The sequence below is a fragment of the Mus caroli genome, unplaced genomic scaffold (genome assembly GCF_978045245.1).
Source record: "Mus caroli unplaced genomic scaffold, Mus_caroli_1 scaffold_12, whole genome shotgun sequence".
Lineage (NCBI taxonomy): Eukaryota > Metazoa > Chordata > Mammalia > Rodentia > Muridae > Mus > Mus caroli.
In genome coordinates, this window is record NW_028227267.1 from 49,350,664 (window position 1) to 49,354,890 (window position 4,227).

The window sequence follows — 4,227 nt, forward strand, 5'->3', positions numbered from 1 at the left end:
CAGCCTTAAACTGTATAGTGGACTATGTACTGTTTTATTGTTGGTAGATATAAAGTGGACCTTGTTATTAAAGAATAATGCTTGATTTTCTTGGCTTGTCAGGTGCCCCCCTGAAGGAATGACCCAAAGGGGTTTCCTGTATTTTATATAACCCAGGACCCTACCAAGGCAGAGGAGACACTTTGTGGAGGAAATTACTTTAAAAATTCAAGAGAAGGATTTATCAACATACTTTTTATCACACAAGATAAAAAGTTCTTAAAAATGAAAGTCAAATGACGTGACCCAGTTCTGAAAAGGAGGAAACACACATACAGCCAGCCACCTACCCACAGAGAGAGAGAGAGAGAGAGAGAGAGAGAGAGAGAGAGAGAGAGAGAGAGAGAGAGAGAGAGAACAGAACTTAAGATTTTACAGAACATTTTCTCATATAAAGACATCAATATAAATATTCTAGGAGAAAGAGCAAGGGAAAGGGAATAATTGAAGAAATCTTGACTATAAATCTTTCCAAACTTGCTGGAAGATAAAAAGGCACATGTCCAAAAAGCAGTATGAATCCAGAGGATGGTGGCCATGAAACCCTTCCTGAGCATCTATGGAATGACATTGCTGAAGTAAATAGAGAGTCTAGCAAGTTCACCAGAGAGTGGCCAACAATGAAGATATGGTGTGAATAGGATTAAAATACATTATGTGAATTTTTCATTATGTGAATGAAATTTTTTCATCATGTGAATGAATTAATAAATTATATTTTTGAGATTTATAAAAAAGAAATTGAAGGAGAGCACTGTAAGCTGAAAAAAGCAATATGCAATAGCTTGGAGCTGTACAAAATTAATGAACATAATAAAATTGCTTTATAGGTAAATGCAAAATTAATATCTTTTGTAGCATGTTCCCTTTTAGTTAGCTTAAAAGATAAGTGCCTAATATACAATAGACAAGTACTAGATGAGTTCCTAACAACATATCAGATAAATACATGTGTAGTTTTCCATGTAATAAGGGTTCTGACATTATTTTAATAAAATTTTTATATTTGAAGTTTACATAAATTTATTAGCCGCTTTTACTGTGGAATAAATAGCCATTTACTTTTGTCGAAAATAAAGGTGTAATAGTGAATGTGAAACAGTGAACTGTCTCTTCTTCTTCTTCTTCTTCTTCTTCTTCTTCTTCTTCTTCTTCTTCTTCTTCTTCTTCTTCTTCTTCTTCTTCTTCTTCTTCTTCTGCTGCTGCTGCTGCTGCTTCTTCTTCTTCTTCTTCTTCTTCTTCTTCTTCTTCTTCTTCTTCTTCTTCTTCTTCTTCTGCTTCTTCTTCTTCTTCTGGCTCAAGGTCAAAGGTAATACTGTCCTGTATGAACCTGTAGGACTTCACACCCCCTTACCATCACATTTAACTTTTCCAGGACAACCCTGATTTCAGCCAGATTAATTTGTAGTTTGTCAGCATGATGTGTTTCTTGCATTTCTACTACATTCACTTTATTATCTATTTTATCTTGTCATTTGATAAAAATCATGTTACTAATAGGTGTGCTTATTATAAACACTGTGCCTCTGGTCTTTAAGGTTTTCTTTCGAATTTTTAGACATTTTCTGAGGCATGATGGATGCTTTTATATGCCATTGCCATGCCTCTTTGGGCCTTCACATTTTTTGAGAAATCTGTTGTGTTTTTAAAGAACAAAGTGTTTTGAAGAAAAGGATTTGGCTCCTTGGCTTCTACTACACACATCAGATAGCTCTGGCTTTCTAGTTGGACACAAGTATGTCATTACTGTAAAATATAGTGATGTATTCTAACGGACTCTGGACTCTTTATTTGCTAAAATTATATTTTAACTTAAAAACAATTAAAATTAAATTTAAAATATTTTTTATAGAAAACATAGATAATTATTATAAAAATACTATCAGAAATTATTATAAAAATAGAAAAGAATTCCTAGTACAGCTTGTTCTGTACAGTGACTTTCAGGCCATCCAGAACTACAAAGAAAGAACTACTGCTGTAAAGAGACACCATGACCATGGCAACTCTTATAAAGGAAAGCATTTCATTGTGGCTAGATTACAGTTCAGAGGTGTCAGCATGTCTATAAGCATGACAATATGCAGGCAGACATGGTGCTGGAGAAGGAGCTGGGAGTTCTGCATCCAACTCTACAAGCAGCAGAGAAAGAAAGAGTTCCTGGTCTTGGCTTGAGCACGTGAAACTTCCAAGCTCACCCCTTCTCCAAAAGACCACACCTCCTAATAGTGCCACTCCCTGTGAGCTTATGGGGGCATTATCATTTACACCACCACATCCTGTCTCACTTTCTCCCACTGTGATGAGACACATGACCAAAGCAACTTATAGAAGAACAAGTTTAATGGAGGCTTACAGTTTAGAGGGTAAGCCCATAATCATCATGGCAGGTACCGTGTTAGCAGGCAGGCAGGCAGGCAGGCAGGCAGGCAGGCAGGCAGGCAGGCAGGCAGGCAGGCATAGTGCTAGAGCAGTAGCTGAGAGCTTTCAACCTGATTCATAAGTGGGAGACAAGGAGCAAGAGCTAACTGTGAATGGCTTGGAGTTTTGAAACCTCTAAGCTTATCCCCAATAACATACCTCCTCCAAGAAAGCCATGCCTATTAATTCTTCCCAAACAGTTCCACCAGTTAGTGATCAAGCGTCAAATATATGAGCCCAATTCAAACCTGTCTCAAAAAAAAAAAAAAGTGTTCCTTAGATTTTAAGATGGAACCATATTTATTGAGATTTTTACCCACCAGGTTTTCCCAGAATTCCTTTAATTAGAGGACAGTCTTTCAAAAGTCAAAGGAAATGTTTTATACAGGTGTGTTGTCTGGCACAGAGAGAAGCTGTGCAGGGCAAAATGGTCCTGATCTATAAGATCTCACTTAGAGCCGGTAACAGAGAAAGTACCAGTCACTGAACACAGGCAAGTCACTGCTTGAGGTAACAGGAACTATTTTAAATTTAACTCAAAATACGTGAAAACATTTACTTTGTCCCACATTGACTCGGAGCAAACGTGTCTTGAACTAATTTTTCACTAAGATGTCAGATTTTTAGTTTGAGCATCTCACATTGGAAAGGTGTTTATTTTTTAGCAATTCTTTGGTCACTGTCAATAACCACAAGATGGCAGTCTCTTCTTAGAGATTCTGGGGAAAACTCTCAAGTGTTTTTGAATAAGAGAGTGGTGGGGGAGTGGGAGGAGGGGAGGGGAAGGGAGAAGGGGAGGGGATTGCTGATGAAGCAAGGGTGTTGAAAAGAGCTTAAGATCTGAATCCCCAGTGGAGAGAGATGAAGAGCAAATGATGAAATCCTTGAGTGTTTCACTAGTACTCCTGTGGCTCCAGTTTAATTGTGAGTTTGGACATTTCTTTTGGATATAAGGTGTGATAAGTGAGGTCACTGCCTACTCTAGGATAGTGGTAGAAACATAGATGTTTTAAATCTCTAGTTAAGGGGTGGGAGGCCCATGGAAATTTTATTCTAGAGTGTTAGCATCCAAATGCATCCATTCTTGATCATCTGACCTTTGTTTTTCTGCACAGGGGTGAGCAGCCAGCAGAAGGTGAAGCAGAGCCCAGAATCCCTCACTGTCTCAGAGGGAGCCATGGCCTCTCTCAACTGCACGTTCAGTGATCGTACTTCTAACAACTTCAGGTGGTACAGACAGCATTCTGGGAAAGGCCTTGAGGTGCTGGTGTCCATCTTCTCTGACGGTGAAAAGGAAGAAGGCAGATTTACAGCTCACCTCAATAGAGCTAGCCTGCATGTTTCCCTACACATCAGAGAGCCACAACCCAGTGACTCTGCTCTCTACCTCTGTGCAATGAGCACACAGTGCTCCCCAGGCACCTGCAGCCTACACCTAAACCTTGGGTCCCTACAAGGCCTGAGCTAGAGCACACTTGATTTGGAAAGTCTTTGTCTTATGGCAATACCTCATTCTGAACACATAAAGCTTTAAGTTTCATGACTCTTCTTCTTCCTCCCTCTTTTTATTTCTTATAATCTAATGAATCTAATGAGTGGTGCCCAATGCTTATGGGTGCGGATCATTCACTGATGCATGGGCAACCTACAAGGGTCTACTTTCTTAAAGAATGATGACTCTCTTTGCCCCAACAGTCACCAATTGCTAATTGCTCCTCAGCAAGGAAGGGGCCTCATGAGCCCCTTTACCCTTCATACTCGAGGTTT

At 39.2% G+C, this 4,227-nt stretch overlaps 1 pseudogene; it reads left to right on the plus strand.

Annotated features, from left to right (window-relative positions):
- Positions 1-3,335: 3,335 nt before the first annotated feature.
- LOC147001870 (T-cell receptor alpha chain V region 2B4 pseudogene) lies at positions 3,336-3,928 on the plus strand (annotated as a pseudogene).
- The last annotated feature ends 299 nt before the right edge of the window (positions 3,929-4,227 follow it).